The sequence below is a fragment of the Chinchilla lanigera genome, unplaced genomic scaffold, assembly GCF_000276665.1.
Source record: "Chinchilla lanigera isolate Chin_1 unplaced genomic scaffold, ChiLan1.0 scaffold00135, whole genome shotgun sequence".
Classification (NCBI taxonomy): domain Eukaryota; kingdom Metazoa; phylum Chordata; class Mammalia; order Rodentia; family Chinchillidae; genus Chinchilla; species Chinchilla lanigera.
The window spans coordinates 799,661-826,027 of record NW_004955536.1 but is presented as its reverse complement, the minus strand read 5'-3'; the positions used below and the strand labels follow the sequence as shown (position 1 = coordinate 826,027).

At 39.7% G+C, this 26,367-nt stretch overlaps 1 protein-coding gene across 2 annotated transcripts in view; it reads left to right on the top strand.

Annotated features, from left to right (window-relative positions):
- Ap3m2 (adaptor-related protein complex 3, mu 2 subunit) overlaps positions 1-26,367 on the top strand; it is a 132,799-nt gene that overhangs the window by 74,241 nt on the left and 32,191 nt on the right. Inside the window, exon 1 of one of the 2 annotated variants that reach the window (XM_005410518.2) lies at positions 13,981-14,042. The exons of the other annotated variant lie outside the window; for it this stretch is intronic. The gene's annotated coding sequence lies outside the window, so the exon portion shown is untranslated. Of the gene's footprint in view, positions 1-13,980; positions 14,043-26,367 lie in introns of those variants that run through there. 2 annotated transcript variants of the gene reach the window in all.

The following is a 26,367-nucleotide window of genomic DNA, read 5'->3' as shown; positions in this document are numbered from 1 at the left end:
CAAGTAAGTGAAGCATATAGAACTACAAATATCCATGATCAAAATAAATTCATACCAAGGCATATAATAATCAAGATTCCAGAAATTCAGAAAAATGGTTAGAGAAAAGAAACAAATCCCTTATAAAGTCACCACTCAAATATCAATAGCATTCCTATACAAAACAATAACCTCTCTGAGAGAGAAATTAGGGAAACCACACCTTTTGCAATAGCATCCCCAAAAATATACTGGGCCGGGAATATAACTCAGTGGCATAAGCGCCTGCCTGGCAAGTACAAGGTCCTCAATTCAATTCCCAATACAAAAAAAAAAAAAAACCTTAGGAATCAATCTAACAGAAGAAGTAAAAGATCTATACACTGAAAATTACAATACTCTGAAAAAGGAGACCAAAGAGGATATCAGAAAATGGAAAATATCCCCCGTTCATGGGTAGGAAGAACCAACATAGTGAAAATGGCCATACTCCCAAAACTGTTATACAGATTTAATTCAATCCCAAAAAAAATACCATTAATATACCTCACAGAATTAGAAAACACATTCTTAAAATTCATTCAGAACCAAAAGAGACTTAGAATAGCAAAAATAATTCTTACCAACAAAGGCAAGGCAGTGACCATCACAATCCCTGATGTGAAATTATACTACAAAGCAACTGTGATAAAAACATCATGGTACTTACTGGCAAAAAAAAAAAAAAACAGACCCAAGAATCAATGGAACAAATTAGAAGACACAGAAACAACTCCATACATACTCATCCACCTTATCTTTGACAAAGGGGCCAAACACCTTCATTGGAAGAAAGATAGCCTTTATAATACATGGTGCTGGAACAACTGGCTTTCCACATGCCAAAGACCCATGTCTCTCACCATGCACTAAACTAAAATAAAAATGGATCAAAGATCTAAATATTAAAAGGAAAACACTAAAACTACTGGAAGAGATGATAGGTAGAACTCTTGAAGACATTGTGTAGACAAAGATTTTATGAACAAAACCCAGATTACATGGGAAATACTACAAAGAATGAACAACTGGGATCTTATCCCATTACCAAGCTTTTGCACAGCAAAAAAAAATCACCAACAGAACACAAAGACAAGCTGGAACACAAAGACAGGCGCATGCCTGTGATCCCAGCACTGGGGAGGCTGAGGCAGGAGGATCATTGAGAGTTAGAGACCAGCCTAGGCTAGAGAGTGAGTTCAAGGCCAGCCTGAACTGCAGAGTGAGACCTTGTCTCAAAACAAAACAAACAAAACAAAACAAAACAAAACAAAACAGAATGCAAAGACAACTCACAGAGTAGGAAAAAATTTTAGCCAGTTGTCCCTCAGATAAAGAATTAATATATAAAGAATTTTTTAAAATCTAACTCCCCAGATTTAAAAACCCAATCCAAAAATGGGCATCTGAGGTGAATACATGGAGAAATATATTTCTCACATGGAGAAATATAAACAGCAAGTAAATATATGAACAAAATCTTCAACATCACTGGTCATTTGAGAGATGCAAATTAAAACAACATTGAAATTCCATCTCACTCCAGAAAAGAATGACTATCATCAAAAAATCAACCAATAACAAATGCTGGCAGGGCTGTGGGGAAAAAGGAACACTCCTTCACTGTTGGTGGGAGTGTAGACTGGTGCAATCACTGTGGAAATCAGTGTGGAGATTCCTCAAAAATCTAGGATTAGAGGTCCCATTCAACCCACTATTCCCCTTCTGGGTATCTTCCTGGAAGAATTAAAAGCATCATACCACAGTGATATATGCACACTCATGTTTATAGCAGCATAGTTCATAATGGCTAAATCTTAGAAACAACCCAAATGCACATCAACTGAAGAATGGATAAAAAAGATGTGATTTTTGTTATACAATGGAGTACTACTCAGCCATAAAGAAGGATAAACCTGAGACATTTCTAGGTAAATGGGTGGACCTTGAGGCTATACTCTTAAATGAAATAAACTGGACATACGTGTGAATACTGCATTGTCTCCCTGGTGTGAGAAACTGAAAGAGTAAATATGGGCCAAAATGTACAACAGTATTGTGAAACAGGAAGGAATCATTCAAAAGGAAAGAGAAACTAGGGAGGGGGAAAGGGGAAAGGAAGGGAAATGAAAAAAAGATAAAAGAAGGAAAAAATGGAAAGAAACTTATGCAAATAAGGAAGGGAAACAGGGGTTGAAGACAGGGGAGAGCATTGTGGAAAGAAAGAGGAATGAAGATATATCATATACAGGTACACATTCCCTATGACGAATATGATCATTATGTATATCTAAATTGTACCAATAAACCTAATTTAAAAATTATATAGAGACTCCAAGTACAGCAGTGCCTTGGCTCTTATTGTTAACTGATACAGGAGGCAAGACGAGTATCAAATTGTTTTGAATGGAAAGGATAGTGAGTCATCAGACAGTTGAAACTGACAAGTATTAGCTTGTGTGTGAAGCACCAAACAAATGACAGGTATTAGAACAAAATTTTTGCGTCAAATATGTCAAGCATCAAACTTCATGAGTTTCAAAGCAGTCAAGGACCATGGTATGGCTGTGCTTCTGCTCCTTTCACACAAATGCAGTCGTGGTGTGTGCAGTCTTTTGTGGCTGGCCACTTTCGAAGTCCATCCTGTTGTGCACACACTAGTCCTTCATTCCTTTTTATGTCTGAACTGAAGACAGTCCTCTGTGTGGATAACACAACGTTTTATTTATCCATGCACTCATTCATGAACACCTAAATTATTTCTAGTTTTTTGCTGCTTTGAATAATGCTGCTATGAATATTCATATGCAGATTTTTGTGTGGAGATGTTTTCAGTTCTGTTGGGTATGTGCCTAGGAATGATGTTGCTGGATCCTTTGGCAACTTTATGTTTAGGATTTCAAAGGATAAGCAAACTGTTTCCCACAGTAGCTGCACAATATTTCATTTCTGACTGGAGTGTGCCAGGAAGTAAAGGTTCCTAAAGCCTAAGAAAGCAAGGAAGATCGACCGCAAATGAAAATATAAAATAGCTCAGGGAAAAGAAGGAAACTTCTTCATGATTATTTCATGCTGCAGAATATTTTAATAATGATATTAATACAGTAAGACAAGCTAAAAGATAAGATAGAAAGGGATAATGCAGAATTAGGACACAACTGAGCCCCAAATCTTAACATCATTATACAATCAATAAATTAGGACTAAGAAGTAGAATGCACAAAACTAAGAGAATGAATGATATAAAGATAGCCTGGAGATAATCTTAGCCAATGCAGATTAAGACAACAACCGGGAAATCTAACAGATGTAGAAGACAAAGATAATCCAATATATGTTCAAAGAACCCAATAAATAGAAGTCATATTAAAATATATCATGCTAGAATGCACATGTAAAGCTCAATTAAAAAGAAAACTTACATCTGCAGATTTAAACATAATGTAGCAGATGATCTTGATAAACATTCCTCCCCAAGACATCTCCTGAGTAAGCACTTAAACTTAAAAGATAAGGGAAAAATTCTCTAGTTAGTTAGGCATGAAACAAAATTACCTATAAAAGAAAAACTTGGATGACTCCATGTTAAAGAAACAGTAGCAAGAAAATTCAAACAAAAAAAACATTGTTACCCACTACGATCAACATGCAAGATGGGCTGGGGACTTAGCTCAGCGGCAAAAGCACCTGCCTGGCAAGCGAAAGGTCGTGAGTTCGGTTCCTGGTACCGGAGAAAAACCAAAAAAAAAAAGAAAAGAAAAGAAAAATTCAGTAGGGGTTGGGGATTTAGCTCAGCGGCAAAGAGCCTGCCTGGCAAGCTCAAGGTCGTGAGTTCGGTTCCCGGTACCGGAGAAAAACAAAAAAAGAAAAAAACATGCAAGATGCTGTTTATATTCAGAATCAATAGGATGATGTTCTCAGACATGAATCATCTTAGGAAATACAAAACCATGATGTTAAACCAAAACTCTTGAGAGCAAGTTTTCTGTATGATAAAAGAAGCTTCCTTCATCCCACATTTCCACCACGGTACGCTGGGCCACCACAGACCCAGAATAGCAGCACCCTACGGCCACGGACTGAAAACCTGAAATCATGAGCCAAAATAAGCATTTCTTTTTTAAAAACTGATTAACTCAGGTATTTTTTTACAGTGACAGAAAGATGACTAACAGTCCATGCCTGTTAACTGATTAACCCTCTTTATCTTGCCCTCTACCTCTTATAATTAAATTTAGGACATCTCAGAATTTTTATTTTATCAATAAGTTCTTCTTAGAAAGAAAAAAAAAAACCTGCTTGGCAATGAAATACAGATAATTGCACAATGAAGTGCAAAAGCCAAGAAAAAGTAAAGCTAGTGGTGAACATAGACTCCATAAAATCTAGCTTAGTCATGAACAACTACTGGGTTATTGTTATGTAGCATCATGCAAAAGATATAAACTGGGCAATATAAACATAATACAATGAATAAAAGCCTATGGAGGATGGGAAATGTGGGAGGTTGGGAGGGAGTAATAGCTAATGCCCTCATCTTCCAAAGTAGAAAAACAATAATTGTTATCTGAAGTTGAAGTACATAGTTTAAAAAGTAGACACTAACTTTATTTTTTATAAGCTCTCATTGTTTCTTTCCCTCCTCCCTCTTCCTGTGGACTTTTCCTTTCCTTCCTTCTCTTCTCTTCCCCTTTCTTTCTTCTTTCCTTCTTTCCTGCCTTCCCTTCTTCCTTTCTTTATATATATAAATAATTTACCTGAAAATTCAACAGTGTCTTTAGGTGTGCTTCACTTTTTAAAATTCTATCCAAAGCAAATAAAAATTAAGTTGTACATTTTTCATTAAAAGTAACATCTAGCCTGGCTCTGGTGGCCATTCCTATACTCCCAGCACTCTGGGAGGCTGATACAGGAGGATCACAAATTTGAGACCAGCCCGAGAAACTTAGACTTTCTCTTAAAAAAAAAAAAAACCTAAGGAAGGAAAAAGAAACCCACACTTTGCTCTATTGTAACAGTCTTTTTCTTAAGTGCAGGTGTACAACTTGTGTGTGTCAATGTGCTGTATCTAGAATTAATCATCACCTAAAGTAAATAATGTATGTGGGATAATTATTTTCCTCTTTGAACTTCTCTACACCATTTAAATTCTTTGTTATAAAGACATCAATCTTATACAAATAAAAGATTTACATAAGAAAATAAAGCCTACAGGGGCTAACACTAGGTACAGTAGTAGTATGTGAAATATGATTTTATTGGGGGTACTTTTCTATAATTTTAAATCCACCTCATAATAATTTTAAATTTTTTATCAAAATATGATTTACAACATAAAACTATTTAGAAGTGTATTTGCAATGGTTTTAGATATATTAATGTGCTGTGCAGCCATCATTCCTATATAATTCTAGAACATTTCCATTATCCCCAAAAGAAATCTGGTATCTATAAGCAGTAAGTTTCAATTTTCTATTCTTCCCAACCCCTGGCAACCATTAATCCACTCTCTGTTCTATAGATTTTCCTATTCTGGACATTTTGCACAAATGGAATCTAATAGTGTGTGGCCTTGGTACTTGGCCTCTTTGACCTAGCAAACGCTTTCCAGGGCCATCATGTTGTAGTGTGTATCAGAAATTCATTCCTTCTCATGTCTGAATAATAGTCCCTTATGTGGGTATATTACATATTGTTTATCTTTTCATCAGTTGATAGACAGTTGGGTTGTTTCCACTTTTTGGCTATTATGAATAACATAAGTTTTGTGTGAAGTTATGTTTTAGTTATTTTGGGTATATCCATAGAAGTGAAATTTCTGGCTCATACTGTAATTCCACTTTTAACTTGTGGAAGAACCAGCAAAATGTTTTCCATAGTAACTACACCATTTTACATTCCCAGCAGTAATATAAAATTTCCAATTTTTTCAATGCTTCATCAACATTTACATCTTGTCACCTTCTCCTATTGTTGTTGTTACAGTCTTCATAGTGAGTGTCAGTGGTATTTTATTCAGGTTTTGATTGACATTTCCCCACTGACAAATGATCTGCAGCACTTTTTTCATAAGCTTATTGGCCATTCGCCTATTTTCTTTGGAGAGAAGTCTATGTAAATCTTTTCCACATTTTAAAATTTTTTGTTGAATTGTAAATGTTCTTTACATATTCTAGATGCTAACCTTTTACATGATATATAATATATAAATATTTTCTCCCACTTCTTAGGTTATTTTTTAATTTCTTGATAGTGTTTGTTTAATTTGAAGGAGCTATTTTCTCTTTGTTGTTTGTGCTTTGGTGTCATACTTAACTACTGCCTAATCTAAGACAATCCAGATTTACACCCATGTTTCCTTCTATGAATTTTACATTTTAGTTTTACACTAAGATGTTTGACACATTTTGAGTTAATTTTTTCCGAAATCAGACGAGATTGGGTGTGTTCAGGGTGGTATGGCTGTAGACAATTTTTTAAAATGTCTTTCCTGCAACTGTTCTCTTCCTACTAATTTCCTTTTACTCCACAATTGGTGCCCCTTTCTCACTTTTCTCTCTTTCTTCTCATATCTCATTAATTTTTCAAATTTCACAGTTTTCATTCTTTGGTTTTCCATCCATCCACCTTTACTAGTACTGTATAACTTCTAAGCTTTGTGAATTTCTAGATAATTAGTTAACTTTATGCTATTGTTGTTGAATACTATTCTATTGTTAGTGAAGTTGTTCCATTTAGTAGATACTTATTGCAGGTCAATAGTTCATCAATACAGTATTTGGTTTGTCTTAGTGTTCACACTATAAGTTTAGATCTCTTTTCTACAGTTAAAGTTGGTACATTACTGGCCCTTAGGGTTTGTCAATCTTCAGTTTGTATTTGACACTATAATTGATGCTGATTTTATTACTATTGTATAGCAGAGGCGACATAGTTGTTATTAAATGGTTTTCTTGGGATCCTAATATCTGGATTGCCTTAAAATCACTAACAATACTTTTTTCCTGTAGTTTCTGGGAGATTTCCTAGACATGCTCTCCTAAATTATTTTTAAAATTTCTTGTGCAGATAGCCACATTTAAAAACTTTAAGGCTTCTTTCTTATTTTTTGTCTCTTCTTTTTCATACTGTCCTGTTTTCATCCCATGGATAGTAATACAATTTTCCCCTCTTTTCCAATGGAGTACATTTATTTACTTTCCTGATTTTTGTGGTAGTAGACCATGCACATTTCCCACTTTTTTTAGGGTTATTTGTAGTTTATATCATACCTGGAAATTATCCATTTCAACTAGACCTTTAGATTTGCTGCTACATAATTCCCTGAAAAAAGCCTTTATTTTAAAAAATCTCGCCTATATCTATATTCACATCTTATTTTTTTCTTTCTTGATCAATTTTCAGTGTCATTAATTTCAACTCATTATTTTCATTTTCTCCAATTTCTTCCTTTTTTCCAACTTAGTAAATACTTGACTCCTTAAAAACTTAGACTTTTTGTGGAGTGGATAGCTGGGGTTAGGGGTGATCTATGAATATATTAATATGAAAGAGTATTAGTAAGGTAAAATTCTTTCAATCTAATTAGCTAAATACACGATGTTCATTATTTACCTTGTATTTTCTATATATATTTATATATAGAAAGGGCAAAGGGGTGAGCTGATAAAAGTTAGCAGATAGTTGATGTGGATGCTTTTTGAGGAGATGGGAGAAAGTGACAGGAGTCTTTGATATCAACTACACTGGGCTCTTTAGGAACTTCTGATAGATGATGGTGATCAAAGAGGGCAAACTAGGAATTACACAGTTAAGTCACAGCAGTTTAAAATTGAATGGAAAGAGAAAACATTCTACACTCATACACAGTATTATTACTATTTACTGACAATTCAAAAATACTGCTTGGAACCCATTTTTCAAGCTGTAAGAAAAGACCATTGAAGTTATTATAGCTTTTGAACCCTACCCTAATTTTTATTGTCTGTAGTATCCTTATAATCTTTATTCTTCTTTCCACTCCCAACCTCAGACAGGGTTTCCCTAACTTGCCCAGGCTAATCCTTCTGCTTCAGCCTCCAGAGTAACTAGGACTATAGCTGTGTGTCATCAAGATCCTAATTGGATTTTTAAAGGAGGGTTCTGAAATAAGAAATAAGAAATGTGAAATAAGAAATTCTGAAATAAGAAATTCCAGCATTTCTATAAATAACAGTTTTCTTTTGCTCCTCACAAAATTCGAGAAGATAGAGTTTTCACATCAAAATCTAATTTTCTCCAACAAGTTATTAGGAAAAATGCTCAAACATACAGAAAATTTGAATAAAATGTACAGTAAACACCCATATAGCCACTACCTAAATTCTATCATCAGAATTTAATTTTTATCAGTTGGAATTATTATTTGCCTAAACTTGTGATACTAACTAAAGTAATATCACTCCTGTAATTATATAGAAGCACTGTGTTCCTACTGCCAAATCCTGTGCTTCCTAGGAGTTCTTTGCTGCAGACAATTTCATGAGTGCTTTAAACAAGCCAACACAGATCAGCTATTAGCTGGGTGGAGGAGCTTCTAGAGATTTCTTCCCAGCTTAAAGAAACAAAATTTCAGTCATCTGGCTTGCTGCCTAACACATCTACAGCTTTGGCTCTCAGAGCAGGTGATGTCCACAGGCCTAAACTCAGGACCTTCTTATTAGCAGCAAGAGAGTAGCCACCACTGCTCCAGGATAGAAGGGGACCTAACAGTGACAGGGAGGAAGGGCTCGCCAGAGTCCATATCCCCTTAGTACTAGTTTTCTTAAAAGTCCTGCCCTGGATTAGTGGCAGCTGTTACCATAGATGGCACATGCCCTTGCCCCATGAGCTCTCCTACAAATTAATACAATCTGCTATATGTTTTCTTTAGGGTGATGAATGCTTTTAAAAGCAGAACACAATTCTTTAAAATCTACAGAAAACAATGGCAATCACCCAGTAGTTCCAACTACTGTATTTGATATCACATGTATTTAATTATAATTGCTTCATCCTGGCAAAGTATCATCAATTCTTGGCTTTTTTCTTCCCTAGAATATTTCTAGTTAAGAAAAGTATCATAGGGCCGGGGATATAGCTCAGCGGCACAGCACCTGCCCCACAGCGCAAGGTCATGACTTCGATTCCCAGTATGAAAAAAAAGAAAAAAAAAAGAAAAGTATCCTAATCCATGGATGAATGGATAAAGAAAATGTGGTATGTATTTATGCACAATGGAGTACTACTCTGCCATAATGGATAAACTTGAGTCATTTGTAGGAAAAGAGATGCACCTTTGGACCACAATATTAGAAATAAATCAGACACACAAATTTAAACATTGCATGGCTTCTCTTATACAAGAAACCCTAAGTATAAATAATTTAAGGAGCAAAATAAAAGACCAACAATAGGAAACAGAAGCTAGATCTTTTGCAAATGGTAAGGGGTCTAGAAATAGAGGAAAGAAAGAAGATGGCAAGAGAAAGGGGATGTACCAACTCCCAAAAATGAATATAATCATTATGTACTGCAAACATGAACTAATAAAAAATATTTTTTTAGAAGGACAGCTTTCCAATAGCATATCTCACAGAATTAGAGAAAACAATCCTAAAATTCATTTGGAACTGGAAGAGACCTAGAATAGCAAAGGCAATTCTGGGCAACAAAGGCAAGGCAGGGGTCACCACAATCCCTGACTTGAAATTATAATACAAAGCTACTGTGATAAAAACAAAATGGTACTGGAAAAATAAAAACAGACCTGAAGATCAATGGAACAGATTAAAAGGTGCAAAAACAACTCCAGATATATCCAGCCACCTTAACTTTGACAAAGGTGCCAAACACATTCACTGGAAGAAAGATAGCCTCTTTAATAAATGGTGCTGGAAAAACTGGCTCTGCATATGCCAAAGATTAAAATTGGATTCATACCTTTCACTATGCACTAAACTAAATTCAAAATGGATCAAATATCTAAATATTAAAACAGAAACATTAAATCTGCTGGAAGACAGAATAGGTAAAACTCTTGAAAACATTGGTGTAGGCAAAGTTTTTATGAATGAAACCCTAACTACACAGGGACTATCACAAAGAATCCACAACTAGGATCTCATCTTATTAAAAAGCTTTTGCACAGCAAGAGAAACCACCAACAGAGTGAAAAGACAACCCACAATGTGGGGAAAAATGTTTGCCAGCTGTTCTTCAGACAAAGCATTACTATCAAGAATATATAAAGAACTCAAAAAAAAAAATCAGACCTTCAAAATTTAAAGAATCAATCCAAAAATTATAATCTGAGATGAATATGCACTTCTCAGATGAAGAAATACAAACAGCAAGTAAATATATGAACAAAATCTTCAACATCACGGTCATTCGAGAGATGCAAATTAAAACAACACTGAGATTCCATCTCACCTCAGAAAAGAATGGCTATCATCAAAAAAATCAACCAATAACAAATGCTGGCAGGGCTGTGGGGAAAAAAGAACACTTTTCCACTGTTGGTGGGAGTGTAGACTGGTGCAACCACTGTGGAAATCAGTATGGAGATTCCTCAAAAGTCTAGGATTAGAGGTCCCATTCAGCCCAGCTATTCCCCTTCTGGATGTCTTTCTGAAAGAATCAAAAGCATAATACCACAGTGATATATTTGCACCCATGTTTATAGCAGCACAATTTGTAATGGCTAAATCTTAGAAACAACCCAAATGCCCATCAACCAAGGAATGGATAAAAGAGATGTGGTGTCTTTATACAATGGAGTACTACTCAGCCATAAAGAAGGATAAACTGGAGACTTTTATAAGTAAATGGATGCGACTTGAGACAATACTCATAAGTGAAATTAAACCAGATGCACATGTACAAACATCATATTGTCTCCCTAGTGAGAAGCTGAAAGAGTAAATAAAATCCAAAATGTACAACAGCTGTTGTAAAAGGGAAAGAAACTGTTCAAAAGGAAAGAGCAATGGGGGAAAAGAGAAAAGAAGAAAAAACAAAGCAACCTCCCCCAAATATATATATATACACACATATAGATATATTTACATATAGACATATACATATAGATACATAGATAGTTATACTATTAATTTCTCTTAGTTCCTTGAAAAGAAAGGTTTGTGCTAATATTGTTTAGACAATTAAATGTCAATATCTTGTACTCTGAGTAACTAATTTAAAGATAATATGCAATGTATTTATCATTGTTACTCTATTATCTTGTTCTGAAATTTTATGCTTTTTCTCTTTAAAATAAAAAATTTATTAAAAATTTTAAAAAATAAAGAAGAACAGCATCCTAGAGCAAACTCATCTTATAAAAACAGATGGCATTTTCTGCTGGACATGGTAGTACACATCTGTAATCCCAAACCTGGGAGGCTGGGGCAGGAGGATTGGTGCGAGTTTGAGGCCAGCCTGGGCTACATAGTGAGTTTAAGGCCAGCCTAAACTATACAACAAGACACTATCTCAGAAAAGAAAGAACAGATGATATTTTCTCATTGCTAAAGCTGTTTGAGACATCACTAAATGTCCAATTTTGAACAGGACTGGAGTACTTGGGTGGATATAAGAATAACACTTTTTAATGGAGATGGCATTTTTAAAATTTAAAAGTGCTCCCCTCTCGCCTTTGTGAGTATATGACCATCACTGCAGATTAAGGATCAGTAAATATTTCCACAATGGTTTTAGACATAGGGGACCATATGGTTTGTGTTACAATAGTTAACTCTGCTACAACAGCACAAAAAGTAGCCATAGACAAAATGTGAGTGAATGAGTATGGCTGTTTTCCAATAAAACTTTAACTACACTGAAATTAAGACTCCATTAGTTATACACAAAACAAACATCTCACACATACTCTGTCCAAGCAAGCAGAAACATGTTAAACGTACAGACTCTGCACACTTTTTTATTACTCTTTCCTCAAATATCAGCTAGCTGTCAATCTTTATATTCTTTCATTCAATTTGTGCAAACATAGGATTAGGAAAGTCAGAGTATGGGTTTCTACTTTTATTGATTGATTGATTGAGTCTTTTTGAGACTGGGTCTTGCTATGCAATTCAGGCTGGCCTTGAGCTCACTTTGTAGCCCAGGCTGGTCTCGAACTCACAACAATCCTAGTGCCTCAGCCTCCTGAGTGTTGGGATTACAGGCCTGTTCTACCACACCTGGCTTCCACCATAATTTTAAAAGGAATATCTAAAGGTTAAAAAGAGGTTTTACAATCTGATGTGAATTCAAAATCCAGACTGCAGCTTTCTACAGTGTAATGTTAGATAAACTGAAGAAACTTTCTACATGTTTTTCATTGTAAAACAGAAAAACAGTCTGAAGATTAAAAGAATGCATACCACTCAACATAGTGTTCCATGAGATGTAAATGTTCAATAGATGTTAATTTAGTATCGCTATTGTCATTTGTAATATTTTTATTTTTATCTGTGTAGAAAAATCATCCATGACGTTGGGGTTCAAAAGTCCATTATTTCACTGATCATACATCATTCTGTAATTAGAAAAACTGCCCTAATAGCTTGTTGATTTTAAGGACCCTGTGGTTAATCTTGTAATGAACAGATGGTGCCATAGTACGGATCTGAGTGCCCCAAGTGCCATGTGCTAAGGGTAAGTTTCCAGCCTCTGGTACTATTGGTAGGTGCTGGAACTTTTAGGAGGTGGACCTAGCAGAGGAAGTCAGTTCATAGAGGTGTGCCTTTCAAGGGGGTTTTTAGACCATGGCCTCTTTCCATCCCTGTTGTCTGGCTGCCATGAAGTGAGCAGCTCCTTTGCCATGCCCTGTTGCCATGATGTTCTCCATCACTAATCACAGTGCGTTCCAGTGATCATGGGCTGAAACCTCTGAAACCATCTTTCCTTCTTATGTTTATTCTCTCAGGTGTACTCTCAACAGAAACAGGTAACACACAGATGTGTTGCAATGTAATCCTCAAACACCAGTAACCTTCTATCTGGGCATAAGGTAGGAAGGGTGGAGTGTATTTCCATGTTTGAGTTACCACTGCGACTATCTTTACATATCTGTGTTGATGGCAGTTATGTGTGCATGCATACTGAAAATTTAATATTAAAGTATTTTTAAGCCCTCAAGCCTGGTAGAGTGGTGCACACCTGTAATCCCAGCACTCTGGGAGGCCAAAGCAGGAAGGTCAGAACTCCCAACCAAGAACAGGCAGTCAGTGAGATGCCCCGGCCCCTTAAAAAAAAAAAAAAGGCTGAGGATGTAGCTTAGGGAAAGACCTTGGGTTCAACACCCAGCAAAGCCACAAAAAAAAAAAAAAAGAAAGAAAAGAAAGTACTCAAACAAATGCAATCTAATTTTAAAGTTCTTTTGTAAAGTTTATTTTAAACAGGCAAGACTGCTATTTATGGCAAAATTCAAGCTACAAAAGATTATATGTGCAAAGACTATTTTCTCATCTCTCTATACTCATCTGACAGTTGCCCTCCTAAAAAGCAACCACTTCGTCAAATGCAAACACACACACATGTTGTTGAACTCTTCTATACTCTGCTCATTTAGCATATACAGGAAAATGCCCGTCTCTGCGTGCAGAACTACCTTGTGCAGAACTCACCGAAGGGTGAGTCCCGTAGCGGCCTGTAATGTAATCGGCCCCAAGGACTGACTTTTAGGTTGTTTCCACTTTGCTGGCTCTTACAAGCAGCATTGCAACGCTGCCTTTCAACATTAAGCCTTCACTCAGTGATTCCTTCTGCTCTTCTCTCAGCACAGCCATAACCGACTCCGCAAGTTCTCCCGCTCCCGGCCCGGCCTAACCCGAAGGAACCGCGCAGACGCGGACAGCAGCTGCACCGAGCCGACGTGGGTGCGTCGCGTTGCGTCAGCGCACGCACGTGTCGCGCTGACTTCCGGTGCGTGCCCGCGCGGGGGCCTCTGGGCCAAGCACAGGTGGCGGCTGACCTTCCGCGGAGCGTGTTTAGCCGAGGTGACGCTGCCGTCCGCAGCCCCGGGCCGGCGCGGTTCCAACCCCGTGGGCGGGAGGGGAGGCGGCTCCGCACAGGCGCAGCCGGGCCACCCTGCGAACAATGGGTGCTTTTAGCCGGCGGCCGTCGTCATGGCGACCACCCAGCCGGCGGGTCCGCTCGCTCCCCACCGCCCCGCCGTATGGTGCGTGTGGCACTGGCAGCTGTTGTCACAACAAGGCAGCCCTTTGTCTCCGGGGATGAAAGGCATTTGGTTTCCATCGCCACCCTTTCTTTCCGCGCGACAACTTGTCTCCGCGCCTGGCTTCCAGAAGGTGGCCGTGGACGCGTACTCCGTCACCTCTCGCCGAGGGCGTTGTGCGAGCGCGGCTGCCTCCGCTCCAGGTCGCCGAGTCCCTGCGCGGGCGGCCCGGGCGTACGGGCTCGAGAGCGCCCCCTTCTGCGCGTGGCGGGCCTGTGTCCCGAGCGCCGGCTGCGCACTTAGCCCGTGCCTGCTGGGCGGAAGAAAGGACGGCATGGTTACGACGTGCGTTCTTCTCAGATGCTTCTCGTCTTGAATGTATGGTTATGTATTTTTAAAGTCTTCCATTACTTTTGACAGTTCTTAAATATGATTTACTTTGTTTTGTCTGGAAGAATTCTATAAAAATGAAATTTTAAAAAGAAAGTAATTTGGGCTGCCGTGTGTCTGAGTGCTTCCGGTTCGAAGAGCACTTACAGTCTTCCCCAGAGGTCCTAAAATCAGGACGGACGGTGTGTGCAAGACCTGTCTAGGTATCAACAGGGTGCAGTGGTGAAAGAAATAGGGATCAAGAAAGGCAGGCCATGGAGAGATGAATGGAAAAATTTGTGTCACTAGTGTGGCGAGAGAATAAAGCTACATACGTTGAGTTATGTAGATAAAAACATTTCGGATTATGTGAGAGTCGGGGAAATTAGTGTGGATAAGATTGGGGACAACGGTTTTCGATCTCATGGAGTCTTTCTAAGACTATTTTGTGATAGTTTAAAAATAATTGCCAAATGATAAAAAGGACATTTAAAATGCTTTGGAAATGCAAAAGGAATCCAATAAAGAAAAGGTGACTGACCAGAGGTAAATATTTCTAGTCTTTTCAGTTCCACTTACTAGCAATTACGTTTTATAAACAGGAAGCAGCCATGTCTAGCGCACAGGAAACAAGTATTTACAAACCCAAGGGATTTTTTCCCCTCTAGAACAAGTTTCACCCAAGTAACTATCTAGAAAATACCAAGTATGTTTCCATGAAAGCCACTTTCCAAGCGCTTGTCTTCCCTTCTTGAACGTTTCGTTTGATGAAAACTTCTCTAGTGATTTCAAATGAGAGTCACAAAAGCAGTGTCATAGTTTGAAACTATGTTTTGTTAATTTGATGGCTAAACCTATCTTAGATTGTTATTACTAAGTAGAAGCCACTTTGTGTTTCTGACAGGAATACTCATGATTATATCTGTAGTGTTCTTTTCACATATTACTAGTTAGAAATAGAACTATATAGAAGTGTGCTCCATGGTGCTCAGGGACAACATGGAAATGCAGGCGGAGGCCAAGTGGCCAGAACTGGAGGATTCTCAACCGTTTTGTCTGTTATTGGTATAAGCTTTCATTTGACTAAAATATTTCATGTAATTTTTTTAAAAGGCCACTGTTATAATAGGATTTTAGAATTGGGATAATAATTTAGTCAGATCTTCTCATCTTACAGAGAAGGCTGTTGAGAACCAACTGATTAGATAACCTGCCCAGGATCACATGGTCAGTGGGTGGCTGTAACCCTGTGACTGCTTGTCATTCCCACTCCCTGACCAGCACTTACTCTGTTTTCTTTTTATTATGGATATGCTTTTGTATTTTCTTTGAATAAAATGAAATAAAAGCTAACTTGGGAAGACTTACCGTTTTCCCCTCTGCTTTCCCTGAGCCCTTTGGTTCAGGATCTTGTTTAAAATACTCGTCTTTTCATTGGTTGTAATCCTGCTGTTCACTGTCAGTGGCTGTAGACAGCCTGCTAGTCTCCTATCCACTATTTACTCTCCTGTCTTCTTTAAAGAGTTACATTTTGGAAATGGAGTGGGAATAGTAATGTGCCTAACTAAAAACATTCCCAGCACCTCTTTGAGCTCCATTCTGAACAGCACAAGTGGGCCTTCAGAAAAAACTTGTTAAGAGGAGTTTACTCAATTGGCTCATGCCCGTTTGCTCCTTGTCTTTCTCCTCCTGCCTGGAACATAGGTTGATGACTGAATCCATAGCATCAACATTGTGAGCATGAGGGTAAAAGTGCCACCCTGGGAATGAGGAAATGACTGGCCAAAAAGAACAACACTGAGACCTTAATGGAAGTTGCATCCCAGCCCTTGATTTTCTACCCCCCGACTTCTTATAATGTGAGAGAAAAATAAATCTCTACCTTGTTCAATCCAGTGTTGTGTGGCTTTTCTCATGTACAGTTGAACATAATCCTGCATTGGGTCTTATTTAGGACAAGAACAAGATAATTCAGAATGATATTTTTTGAACACTTACCGACTTCCATTAGACTACATACAGCTCTAGGGCTTCTAATACTACAATAATTTATTCACTTAGTCATATACTTAAACACTCTCCTCCCCATCTCTCTACCTCTGGCTGCTAGATGTCTTTTGTCCAGATACTAAATCCATGTATAGTGAGATCTAAAATTTCAAGTGCTGCTTTGATGTCTTTGAGTTGCACAAGGTCCAAGGCCTTACTGAGTTACCTGCTGTGCCCAGACATGACTGTACCCACAGAAAAGTCTTACTGCCTGGCTAAATTCCCCTATCACCTGGACACACTGCCCCTCACACATCAGCCAAATGGTTTCACCTTGCCAGCAGCCTATGAAGTTATTAAAACAAGCCAATCACATGTTCTCAGGGGCACCAAGGATCATCCCACCCTCTTGTTACTATCAAGCCAATGTCCCTCAACCCTACCCTGGTTTCCCTGACCACCCTTGCCCTTCCATGGCATAGGTGTGTGTGTGTGTGTCCTACAGTGAATATCACAAACTGCTACTGATCCTCTCTGTCTAAGCCAGGTGCTTTGGGCTTGGCCATCTTAGACTCTTTAGCATGGGGAATCTCTCCTTTACCATCAGGTGGAGAATGATTAAAATAGATTATGTTCAGTAAACACTAAGTCCTCTTGAGTGTCAAACAGTGCCAGGAAGGGCTAGAAGGGCAATTGAGACATATACCATGCCTGCTCCAGGGTACATGTGCTATAGTAGGGAGGATAACAAAGACAAAAGACAAGAGAAACGGGGGCCGGAGATTTAGTTCAGTGGCACAGCACGTGCCTGGCAAGCGTGAGGTCGTGAGTTCAATTCCTGGTAGCAGGAAAAAAAAAAAAAAAGACGAGAAACATTCACAGTAATTACCAGCTGCAGTGTATCTGAGAATAGACAGAATACTTATGGTGGCAGAGGGGGAGGAATGTGGCAGTAGATCTAGGTAAGGGTGAACAGAAGACTCCCTGAGAAGGTAACTGTTAGTTACCTTTCCAGTACTGTAACAAATACCCAAAGTAATCATTACAAGAAAGGGTTTGTTTTGGCTCACAGCTGTGGAAGTTTCAGTCCATGAAATTGGACTTGTGGTGCGGCAGCACATCACAGTGAGGGTGTGGCAAAGCCTCCCTCTAACACATGGGCTTTGGGGATGAGCTGGAAGGAAGGGACGAGACTCAACAATCCACGCAGGTTTATTGCTAAACCTGAGAGGGGCTTCTCTGTGCAAGCAGAACAGAGAAGGTGTCTCTTACAGGCTAAGAGGGCTTTTCTATAGCGTTTTTTGGTGGGCTTTTGAGGAGGTGGACTGGAGAAACAGCAGGCTTGTGGCTTGCTGATATGTTCTCTTTGTCCTCTGTAATCTGCTGACATGTCCCTAAGGGAGCGCTAGTGACCTGCTGTGTGCTCTGTGACCTAAGTAAAATGAAACCTATGTTTCTTTAATATGGAGGGTGGGCTCATTCAAAGTGACGGTGTCCCTACTGAGACCCTAGAGTAGTCTGGACCAAAACTATAGCAGTCATGGAAGGAAGACGTCAAGGCAGAGCAGGAATGAACTATGTGGAAACTAGGGAAAGAGCTTAGCAACAAGGAAAGCACATTTTCTAGGTCCAGAAGCTGGAGCTCCATGAAGGGGATACAGGGAGTTAGCAGGGTATTCAACTAGAGATACAGGAGGGGACATGGAGGTGGAAGGAGGATGGATTCCTGGTGTGTCAGAGGTGGAATTAGTGAGGTTTTCTTTGGGTTTAGATGAGGGAGAAGGGTAATGGAGGATTTAATGATGAGTTATGGTATTGGTTTGAGTAATTGGATGGACAGTGGTGTCCAAAACTAGAGGTGAGGGGACGTGGAGGAAGGAACAGAGTTGGAAAAGAAACTCAAGATTCTTTGAGTCTATTAAGATGTCTGTGGGGCACCTGAGTGGAGATGTAAATGAGTAATGGGATATGAGGTTCTGTGGAGAGGCTGGGGTTTGGAGACATAACCTTAAGAGACTTTCTCTTTAAGAAACCTCACACTTATGTAGTCATCTAGGCCTAGAGTGTGGAGAAGGAATGGAAGAGTGTCTGACAGCAAGTATAACATCATGCCCCTGAGGCGAGAGAAGGGCCTCCCGGGTGGCCATTCATATGGCTAAGCGTCTAAGGAAAAGGCCCCATGATGCCCTAGCCATTTCCTTAGCAGACTGGAACCAGAGGCCAGCCTGAGGCTGCTGGGAGACAAAGGTTGCTGTCCCCGTGCCAGGGTCTGGATTTCAGGAACCTGAGCTAACTTGTTGGGGCTCCTGAATAAGGAGTTACAGATATCTCTCCTACAGGCCCAAGCTGCTTGATTACATCACATTTTGGGAACTACATTATACATTAGCATGCAACTCTTTCTGCTCCTTTCCCTCTATCCATTATCTTTTTCTCCCCATTATCTTTAAGTTCTTGCATAAGCTTTGTAGATGTGCTCATCTTGGTCTTTGCTCTGTGCCAGGGAATTAAATAACAACAACGAAGCATGTCCATAAGGTATGATTGAAAACTACAGTGAATGTTTAAATTTTAAAAATATATTACAGTAAAAGACTATTGCCACTAATCCCTCTCAAAATATTACCCCTCATTTCAAACACACTTATCCTATCATTCTAGGAATCCTCTTTTGTGTGTGACTTTAGGTGTCATGGCTGAATCAATTAAAAATATTTACCTTTCCTGGTCATTCTGACTTTGGGGAAGAGCTGGAAGTTGCATGATGCCAGATCCAGTGAATAAAGTAGATGAGGACACACTGTAATGTTTGTATTAGCCTCCCTTTCCATTGGATGCCACATAGCAACAGCTTTCATTGTATTTTTGGTTACACCTTGTAAAGGCACTTACAGAAAAGGACTTGCAAAGCTGCTTCAGAAGTGACAAGAATAATGGGATAAGTTTGTTTGAAGAAGAGGGAGTATTTTGAGGGAATACTCACAATTAATGGCAATAGGTCTTACACTGCAGTACATTTTAAAAATTTAATCATTCACCGTATATTCTGATGACACCTTTTACATTGGTGTTGAAAAATTGAGGATATTGAGCCTCCCACATCCAGCACAGTAGGAACAACAGCCAGTAATGCACAGCTCTTAGAGGAAGATGGTCTCTTTTTTTGAGAATAGGGCATCAAATTCAGTCTACTCTCCACATCAACAGGCCTTTTTCTGCAGCCAGCTTTAAAGGTGCTGGCTTTGATACTATAAATCAGGGATCCCTAACCTTTGGGCAACAAACCGGTCTTATGTTGGGGACCATGAATTATAAAATGACATGGTATCTGTCTGAGGCCTCCTTGCCCTGCCTTGCAGGCCAGTTTTGGAATACAGAAATCCTGCTTTCTCTCATTCACTGCTGGGATGTTGAAATGAGGCTGTGATGCTTGAAGAGCAGGATAAAGTCTGCTGAGGACAATACAGGGAGAATTAGCACCTAGGTGTGGGGGTGGATCTTGTTTCCTTTATGATGTTGAACTGGCCCATTTAATCACTATTTCTACGCTGCTCCAAGAAAAGCACTGTACCTTCCCCCTGCCCTGGCTAATAAAATGCTGGCTAGCTGGAGCGTCTGTGTCTTTGTTTCCAGAGAATAATGATCATGGCAGAGCCCTATTCCCTTGTGACACATTTGGGCCATGGGCACTGTTCTTGCTACCTCTTCTGGGCCCTATAATCATGATAATAACCTGTTTACTTGTAAGTTTCTGCATTTTTAAACTTTTGTCTAGTTTTATTCAATGCAGGCTTCATGCAATTACGGCCAACAAACTTGTCACTCTAGTAGATAGCCCCAGCGCTGGCATTCACAGAGGCAACACCCATCATCCCCTCGCCCCCTATTGTAGCGATGCCCCTATTCAGCAGGAAGCAGTTTAAGAGGAGTTTTAAGAGGAGTCATCACCCCCCCCCATAACCAAAAGATGGGAATGATTGGTTTCTTGCCCTGCTATAATTCCTGCTGAGTTGCTATGGCACCCAGCCAATATGGCTCTGGAGGTCATGTGGTATGGTGCTGAGTCACTATGGCGTCCAGCCAATATGGCCCTGGCCACTAGAGGCCATGTGCTAAGCCCCACCCTTCTGCTGAGTCAAATTACAATTGCCCACTTCCCTTTTTGTAATATCCTCTTCCCTTTTCCCATGTTCCCACTCAATCCTGGTCTGCCATGTCAGGTGGTCCACCTCCTAAACCCTGCCTCCAGCCTGGAGCTATTAAACCTTGGGCCCCACGAAAGATCCTTAGAGCCCATGTTTTTCTCTTTTCTGTGGCTTTCTCTTTATCCACAATAAAGGCATTTTATTCTGTTTTACTTCTCTCTGCGCTGGAAAAACCTATCACCTTGCAATTCTTGTCTCTTGCTCTTTTTCTTTCTCATCATGTGCTGTAACTCCATGCAGGAGATTGGGGACTCACTGCAGAGGTCCCTGATGACTGGAAACATGGAAAGGATTGCCCATCGTCCTGAGTCTGTGGCCTATTGGGAAGTGGGCAGAGCAGCAGGAGGTGAGGGGCAGGCAAACTCGGGAAGTTTCATCTGTGTTTGCAGCCACTCCCCATCTCTTAAATCACCTTCTGAGCTCCACCTCCTGTCATAGAGTAGCCTCATCAGATTCTCCTTGAAGTGGGAACCCTACTGTGAGCTGCACATGCGAGGGATCTAGATCATGTGCTTTTATGAGAATCTAATGCCTGATGATCTGAGGTGAAGCAGAGGTGGTGATGCTTGCACTAGGGAGCAGTTTCAAAAACAGATTAACAGGCTGGGGATATAGCTCAGGGCTGGGAATATAGCTCAGTGGCATAAGCACCTGCTTGGCAAGCGCAAGGTCGTGAGTTCAATCCCTGGTACCGTAAAACAAACAAACAAAAAAAACCAGATTAACTTTGGTGGAGAGGATTCCCCCTTTTTATTAGTATATGTGTGTGATACATAGTAAATACATTCACCATGGGAGACTTGTACTACATATACATATTGCATCTTGATCCTTTTTATTTCCCCTTTCCCTCCCCTTTTATATCCTCCTTTCCTCAGAACCCCTTCCCATTCTTGCAAAGAACCAACTTTTTCATTCATTGATCCTTGGAATGTTAGTCCTATTTTAATTAATTTCTGCTCTAATCTTTATTTCTATTCATCTCAGATTTGGATTGTTCTTGTTTTTCAGGGACTTCGACATGTACCATTAGGTTGTTTATTTGGGATCACTCTACTCTTTTTATGTATGGATTCATAACTATAAATTCCCCTATTAAAATTATCAGAGAAGTTTGATTGTACAGAGACCATAATAAATCAGTTGCTTGCAGACTCATATCAAAACCCCATTAGTAAGGAACAAGTGAAAATTAATTTGCAGCTGATGATAGGTTTTACAGCAAGTTGTCAGTTGATGTACATCAATTCCACAGCTGCATCTTGTGGTAGACTTAAAGTCAGAATATAACTTATTTTAGTCCATGCATGGCCTGCTCTTCATTTTATTTACCACTTCTATCAATGCCTTTTTCATGTTATGTGCACTTGTCTCAGTCACAGATTTAGAAAAGCTCACAAACTAACTCTAGCCAAAATGAGTAAAATCAGATGTCACTTTCCTCTAGCCAAAAGGGGGAAAGACCCTACAAAAAGAAAGTGGAAAATTCTAAGACTGCCAATGAAAAAAAGCCACATTTAAAAGAAAATACCAGGAATCCTATTTAAATTACAGATTTGTGGAGAAGGACATTCTTTAGTTTATCTTTCAGTGTATTACCTATTAGACTTACTGGCCTGACCAAGCCATATGACTGTTTGATTCTGAAGGAAGTCTAGCAAAAGCGCTAGTGTAAAAGGAAATGATAGCAGGACCTTTGTCCCTAGGGAAAGCCACTGGGACAACACTAGATGCTTTGCTGAGATGTGCCTGAATGAATGATAACATGATAGCTAACTAAGTCAAGTCTCATTCCTGTGATAATTAAATTGTATTGTCCTTGCTAATCCTGTTAATTATTCCTCCCATTTGCCCTATTGTTGCTTTTGTTCTTTCTCAATAAAAGGTTATAGGAATGGTAATTGGAAAATGGTAATGGGGTATCAGTCTGAGAGGCTGAAGCCCCCTGATCCCATAACTTTGCCTCTCTTGTTTTTCTTTTCATCCGTGGGCACCTTGTTCTCAGGACCTGTCACCCCAGACAGAAACTTACCATACTCGGACACAGACACAGATTTATTATTATAGGTGGTTTGCATTCTCCAAGACTGCTTTGTATATGTGGTGACCAGTTATCCAATGAAGCCACATATCAGTTAGGGTTCTTTAGAGGAGAAGGTACAGTATAAAATATGTGTACACTTATACAGGGATGTATGAGGTAGACTTGTAGGGTCAGAATCGGAAAAGTACCAAAGGCTGTCTGCCAAATCAAAGATGAAAGAACGCAAAACAACCATCTATGCACAGAAGAGCCAGAGGATCCAGGAGCAGATGAAGGTCAAAGGCCTGGAAACTCATTGCAGAGTCACTGGTGCCTGACTTTGCCAGCAGACCAAAGACTGCATTGGAAGGCTGAAGAGTCTGCTGTGGAAGCCCAAAGGAACTGAAGACCAATGTAAATGCAGTGGTGAAAGAATGGTGAAGAACAGAGCTCCTCTTAAAACAAGCCAACATTTCCTTCTTTTTTTTTATCAAGTTACAAGCCTATTGGTTGGTGCTACCCACATCAGGGTGAGTCTTCTCCTCTCAGATTGACATCATGCACAGACACATGCCAAATTTGTTAACCTCTTAGTGGTTCTTACTCAAGTTGACATATTGTGATTAATAATCACACTATGAAAACTTCAAAACTGCTCTGCCACAGGAGATCAAGCACCCTGTATTAAAAGACTAGCTTTGGGAGTTTTTCAAAAGAAAAATAAAATCATAAACACAAAGAACAGGAGCACTTATTGAAGGCTACTCTATCAGTGTTTACTAGAGAAACATATAAAGAAGATACAGAAATATATAAGAATTTCTTGGGGATTGGGGATTTAGCTCAGCAGCACAGAGCCTGCCTGGCAAGTGTGAGGTTGTGAGTTGAATTCCCAGTACCAGAAAAAAAAACCAAATAACCAAAAAAAAAAAAAAAACAAAACCCAAAATAATTACAATGGCCACCCACAAAGTCAGATGTGGAAGAGGGCAGAGGGCCTGTCTGCACAATGGAGACTGAAAGATTCAGTCAAAGGTCTGGAGCTCGCTGCAGTCTCAGCTGATGGGTCTGTGACTGAAGGCTGAAGGATCTGTGCTGGAAGCTGAAGAGTCTGTGCTGGAAGCCAGAGGGTGGCATCCAAGATGAAAGTGAAGACTAGAGCTCCTCTGAAGAAACAAGTAGATCTGTCCTTTCTCATTTCCCTTTTAGACCACCCAGGTGACAAGCAACCCTAGGGTGGAATTGCTGAGTCAGTTTAGTTAAGCTGCTTTTACCCAGTTGACACAATGAATCAACCAACACAGCCACCATTTCATCAAATGTGTCTGCACCGAAATCAGTATTCCTAGTGGCTAACTGCATTGCTAAAGCTAAGAAACACTATTTGTGACGAGTTGATGCTGCCTGATGATAAGGACATTTATTATGAATGAACATTTAGGACACCTTAAAGTTCAAAAGGTGGCACATGTTCCTCTTTTAGCTAGTACCATAACTAGATGAATTGATGAAACAGCAGAGGATATTTGGACACAGTTGTTAGAACTAAAGAGTCACTGTGGTATGAAATCCACTTTGACAAGTCTACCAATGTTGACAAAAAGGCAACATTGTTTTTATGCAGTTTACTTTTCAGGAGGTTGTGCATGAGGATATGTTGGGTGCACTTCTGTTGCCAACCATTCAAGTCCTTGAACAACTGCATCTCAGGAGTACTGAATTCGTCACTCTGGGTTTGGCATGCACAGATGGAGCAGCTGCCATGATTGGACGGTTTTCTGACTTCACTACTCAGGTCAAAGAGGTTGCTCTGAATGTGAGAATATGCACTGTGTCATCCATAAAGAAATGTTGGCTCACTAGAAAATAGCATCTGAACTTAACGACATTTTGCAAGATGTGATTAAAGTTATCAGTCACATTAAAGTACTGTGCATGCCCTTAACTCACATCTGTTTGCACAGCTCTGTGAATAGATGGTCACAGAGCACACAGAAGTGAGATAGCTTTCAAAAGGTAGATCACTGGCCAGAGTTTTTGACTTATGAGAGCTGGTTTCTTTTAGAAAAACAGTCACCACTATGTGGTAATTTCAGTGACACAGTATGCGCTGCAAAATTTGCTTGCTTATGTGACAAATTCAACCCGCTTAACAGACTCAATCTGTCACATCAATCTGTGTTCAAGTAGGCAGATAAAGGGGATGCATTCAAAGCCAAATTATAATTTTGGGGGTGATGAGTGAATATATTGAGACTTTTGACATGTTTCGAACACTAGCAGAGACTTTGAAAGAGACTGAGCCAGGACCTTCTTTCTCCCAGTTGGTGCATGATCACCTATCTCAGCTTTCAGAAGAGTTCGACCATTGCGTCCCAACCACAAAAGACTATGAATTGGGGAAGAGCAGTTCCTTAACACATTTGTGAATAAACCAGGTAAATCACCTTTGTTCATGGTAATGAAGGACCAACTGCTTGAGATCACAAGTGATGGTAGCCTTAAAAGTATGAGACAATTTCAAATCTCCACACGTTCTGGATTAAAGTCAAGGAAGAACATCCTCAGATTACCACAGAAGCAGTGAAAAGCCTGTTTCCACTTCCAACATTCTGTGTTTGTGAAGCAGGATATTCTGCGGTGCCAGCAATCAAAACAAGATTACAGAGTAGACTGACAGAAACAGCACACTTCAGGTGTCACTGTCTCCTGTTACTCTAAGATGAGACCAGCTATTGAAGAAAAAGCTCAGGGCTCTCACTGATTCTATATTATGGTGAGATGTATAATTATTTTATTTTATATTACAATGCAAGAATAGTAGAAAAAGTGCATGATAAATGTAAAACTCTCAAGTTATCCGAAAGCCATCCCCGTGGCTCCTGGAAAAATTTTCTTCCATGAAACTGGACCCTGGTGCCAGAAAGTTTAAAGATGGCTGTTTTAAAGAGAACTGATCTTTTCCGTGGAGCATCTCTCCCTGTTTACTAGGTACTGTGTGAGGTAGCATGCTTCATGCATGCTGGGTGCCCAGGAGTCCACAGGCATTGCGTCAGTGTCTGTGCAGATGATCAGATATATAGAAGACAGCACGACACACATGCAATGGTTCCACAAAGGACCTGCCTTCCAGCTGTGGTGCTCAGGCACAAACTGGAAGGCACGGTAGCCGACAAAAACACTAAAGGTTGCATGGAAGGCTGGGAATGTCACTCCATCACTGAGGAAAGACTTTGCGTGTGGAAACATCAAGATTGGGGTGGACTTCATGGAGGAGGAAACACATGGCTGGGCCTTGAGAGTTGAAAGGAATTTCCACAAATAGGAAAGGTGAGGGAGGAATGCAGGCTGAGGGTATAGTGAAGGGAGAGTAGCACATGTGGAGAAGAGGAAAAAGTAGTAAAGCTGGAGAAGTGCACTGGGGCCATGGCAGAGCCCTTAAAATTGTCTTTCTTGGTGGGTGAGGCCTCTTTTGTCTCAGACCAAAAATGGGCTGGGGTTGTGGCTCTGATAAAGGACATGCTCCAGGCCCTGTATTCAATCTCCAGCACCAAAAAAAA